This window comes from Palaemon carinicauda, chromosome 10 (assembly GCF_036898095.1).
Source record: "Palaemon carinicauda isolate YSFRI2023 chromosome 10, ASM3689809v2, whole genome shotgun sequence".
Taxonomy (NCBI): Eukaryota; Metazoa; Arthropoda; class Malacostraca; order Decapoda; family Palaemonidae; genus Palaemon; species Palaemon carinicauda.
In genome coordinates this window covers 125463255-125468254 of record NC_090734.1, presented here as the reverse complement: position 1 = coordinate 125468254, position 5000 = coordinate 125463255, and positions in this window count along the sequence as shown.

Here is a 5000-nt window from a genome sequence, read left to right as displayed (position 1 = left end):
TCTCATTAGTTTCATTTAGATAAGTGGGCCTGAAAGTTTGATTTTGAGTACTCAATGGAGTAAAATGAAAATGATTGATTATCCAAAATAGAGTCATGTTAAAATCAACATTATATTTAAAAAATATCTTCCAAGCTATTATGTATTTAAGGTATAACCATAACTTGTTAAATAAGTACGTACGTATCTAGATTTATAGATTTATGATTGATAGTCTAAAATATAAACAGTTTTTTTTTTTTTTTGTTGAGAACATACGAATAACCAATATAAACCAGATAAGAGTAACCAATGAAGCGAACATCTAAAATAAGCAATTAATCTACTAATTAATTCAGCAGAATCATCTGCAAATTTGCTCCTGAAAATTAAAAATTTTAACATGAAAGACATATTAAGAAAAAATCTCTAATATAATACATCTTAATGTTAACATTTAAAGCAAAACTTTTCCCTATGAACTTGCAATGAATGTTAAATAATTTGATGTCAACAACGCGCCAAGAAGGCAAAATTCAGTAGTAGAAATAACTTTAACGTTATATATGAGCGAAGGAGTCGCAACGACAAGCAGCTGAAAATTAAAAAAATATTTTAAAGATGTTCTCCATCTCTTGATTACTCATAAAAGACGACGCCATAGGATAAGACTTGCAAGAGCAACCAAAACCCTTGGAAAATCAACTGCCATAAAACGAACCCTCATCTTCTCGACATAATAGCATGTTCGGGATTGATTGATTAAGTTGTTAAGAGTTCATCCATCTGGGTGATGCCTTTTCAATGATATAAGCGACCCTGAATCATAGGGAGATTCGTCTATGAAGTGACGAAGAGAATTCTATTACAGATTTTCTGTCAACAACATCGACTTACTGAGGCAATATGGCTTTCAAGAGGAGAGCAAGTATTACTCACTGATTTTTTTTTTTTTGCTTATCTTATTTCTTACTTCTAAGTAATCACATGGATTTATTTCATTTAACTACCTCCTATAATCTCTCGTCTTTTAAGAAGAGATTATCGATTCCTTGACGGTGGTATTTTGGCCAAGGCACCAGCCACCCGTTGAGATACTACCGCGAGAGTTATTGTGTCCTTTGACTAGCCAGATAGCACTACATTGGCCTCCTCTCTAATTATGGCTATTTTTTTTTTCAAACACATACACCGAATAGTATGATCTAATCTTTGCACATTCTCCTCTTATCTCATACACTTGTTAACACTAAGTTAACCCGAATATTCTTCTTCACTCAAGGGGTTCACTATTGCACTGTAATTGTTCAGTGGCTAATTTCCACTTGGTATGGCTAGAAAAGACACTTTACCTATGGTAAGCAGCTCTTCTAGGAGAGGGACACTCCAAAATCAAACCATTGTTCATTTAGCCTTGGGTAGTAGCATAGCCTCTGTACCATGGTCTTCCACTGTCTTGGAGTAGAGTTCTCTTGCTTGAGAGTACACTCGGGCACACTATTCTATCTGTTTCCTTACTTCCTTTCCTCACTGGACTATCTTCCCCTTTTGGAGTCTTTGGGTTCCTAGCATCCTGCTTTTCCAATAATAATAATAATAATAATAATAATAATAATAATAATAATAATAATAATAATAATAATAATAATATGGCTTTCATTTGTTTAATAACCCTGTAACCTTGAACTTCCAACAATTTCTACCATTGCATACAATATCATTTTTAAATTTTTACCATGTGGCATCCATTTCTCACACTAAAGATTGAAAGGAAATTTTGCACGCAAGGAAAATGGCACAGGATGTCCAATCTGAAGGATAATCCTCACACAGCACTTTCAGGATTTGCATCCTGCTCCCTATGTAGTAGGATTAAGATATAATCCCCTTATCATGCACGAAAGCGTTTCAATAGAAACACATATATGCGTGAATAAAAAACAGCTTGTCACATTCCCGAATGCCCTTTATTGATGACATATTTGGTTCTTTTAATGAATGGATTAAGGGGATTATTATCAGAACTTTCAGCGATATATAATTTATATATTTTTTTTTTCTTTAACTGATTGCAGTGTCGATATTAAGGAAATGTTTTATATATGGAAATTATTGCATCACTATAGGTATTTCTCCTATATAATAAAGAGAAAGTCTCTCTCTCTCTCTCTCTCTCTCTCTCTCTCTCTCTCTCTTATCATATTCGTCAGCTTTTGATGGTTTTCGTTATGGAACAGTCGTCCTTTTTATTTTTTCTAATTGAAAATAAGTTTTACTTTCCAATTATATTTATAAATAAAAAGATAAGAGTAATTTAGAGATATTTAATCGCTGAAGAAGCTGTTGATAATCTTAAAGAGGATAATAACTAGGAAACTGATTTCTTAGAAGTAAACGAGTAAGAGGAAACATTCAAGTTTAATAGAAAGGTATAGAGCCAACAAAAAATAATGAGATAAATAGATATTAATGTTTGCTGGGTGACGCAGAGTTAAAATTACAAGAGAGGTAAATGAGAAAATGCAATAACAAAAGCTAAGAGAAAGTTAACAAAACTGAAGTCGATAATGAAATGATTTAAATGATAATAATGATAATAATAATAATAATAATAATAATAATAATAATAATAATAATAATAATAATAATAATAATAATAATAATAATAATTATTATTATTATTATTATCATTATTATTATTATTATTATTATTATTATTATTATTAATAGGGGACGACGAAGACTTTTAATTGAGATAATATCTTAAAACGAAGCTGGCAACTAAAAAGCTTTACTGAAAAATCAGCTGAAAGGAAGTTTACACATTTTAGGTTGCTATGATTGGCTGAAAGGAAGGTAAAAGGTTTTAAGATGACTGATATAGAAGACGCAAAGATATACAGAGAAGTATAACTGGTCTAAAGTCCGTCGAGATTGTTAAGAGAAAACCGTAACTATCTAGTTGGGTTTAAAGGTCGCTCATGAATGACACAGTTAAAGGACAGTGGAAATTCCCCAGCAGAACAATGTTCTGGAGACTGAACGTATATACATACGATCAGCGTCCAAGCCCCCTCTACACTCAAACTAGGACCAGGGAGGGCTAGGCAATGGCTGTTGATGACTCAGCAGGTAGACCTATATAAGCTCCACCAAAACCCCTATCCTTAGCTCACAAGGATGGTGAGGCTGCAGACACTACAAGAAACTATCGAGCTTGAGAGGGTCTCGAACCCTAGTCCAGCAGATCGTAGGCAGTTGAGTTTCCAATAGGCTACCACATTATGGAGGTTATAGATAAACTTAAGAAATGATAGAATATTTCTAAACCAGATTTTTAAATCCAATTTTTCTTTTTATTCCAAGAAGTAACACTACGATCTAAGACCAGAAAGTTCAATCAAAAATGATTTTCATCAAAAATGCTTCTTCGAAATTCGTATCTTCGTTTTCAATATCTGTTTGCCATTTCTATTACGCATAAGATATTCTACAATGTCTTGGCTCGTTAGTCATGTATGCTTCAGCTGATGAAAAATATAAGCAGAAGGGGAAGCAGGATATTGGTTGGCTAAGACAAACGGACAGTCATTGCTTGTGAGGTCCCCAGATATAAATACAAAAACTCATTGAAATGGTTCATTCTCCAATCTTTCCCTTTAAAACTGAATAGCAAAGACATGTCTCCAAATTTTCGAAGTCATATTCATGCATATTATATATCAAATAGGGTGATGCTCTAGTACTTGAAGAAGAAGAAAATTCCGGAAAAGTTGGTTAGAATGGTAGAGAGGGGGTGCAAAAGAACAAGGGCACAAAATGACAGCTGTTGGGGAAACAGAAACCTTTGAAGTTAGTATTGGATTACACCAGGGATCAGCATTAGGCCCGTTTTTATTTGCAATGGCCATGGGTGTGTTAAGCGAAGAGATCATAAATGAAGAGCTGTGGGAGTTGCTATATGCAGATGATTTGATGAGTATCAATGAAAATGAGAAAGACTTACAGAGAATGGGTGTATAGTGGCAAAAGACTTTAGAGAGGAGTGGTTTGAAAGCAATTGTGGATAAGAATGAAGCTATGGTGAACAGTAAGGAAGGCAGGGACAGGATTGCTGTGCATGAAAGTAGAGGCTAGGTTATAAAGCAGGTGGAACATTTTAGACACTTGTGATCTACTATGTGTGAGAAGGAAGGGTGTGAGGCTGAAGTTGAAAATAGGATAAAAGAAGCCTGGGGGAAGTGGAAGGAGGTAACAGCAGTAGTATGTGATGAGAAAATACCAATAAAGCAAAAATTTACGATCTATAGCACAGTAATAAGACCAGTAGTAATGTATGGATCGGAAACGTGGGCTCTAGGACGAAAAGAGGAAGCAAAATTCGAGAAAACCGAGATGAGAATACTGAGGTAGATTTTGGGAATGTCCCTGCTTGAAAGATTGTAAAATGATAAAATAAGAAAAATGGCAGGTGTTGTAAAGATTACAGAGGTGATAAGAGTGTTACGACTGAGATGGTGTGGGCACGTGGAAGGATGCATGTTGGGGATGGATTGAGGTCGGATTGGGAGGAACCTATTGGGGGAGAACATCGAAAGGGAGGTAGAGAATTAGATGGCGAGATAAGGCGAATGATTTTTTGGAGAGAAGAGGTTTGGTGGAAGATGATGCCTTTGATAGAAGGCATTGGAGAGGACGCACCTACCAACCGACCACTTAATGTAGAGATAACACTGAAAACGAAGTTGTAAACATTTTGTCCCTCATTGTCAAGTCTGGCTATATATATATATATATATATATATATATATATATATATATATATATATATATATATGTGTGTGTGTGTGTGTGTGTATGTATATATAATATGTATATATATATATATATATATATATATATATATATATATATATATATATATATATATATATACCAGTATAAATATATTTCTTACTGGTCACGCTCAGCGGCATTGCCAGACGTATAACTACTCAGTTACACAGGTAGGGAGAGAGAGA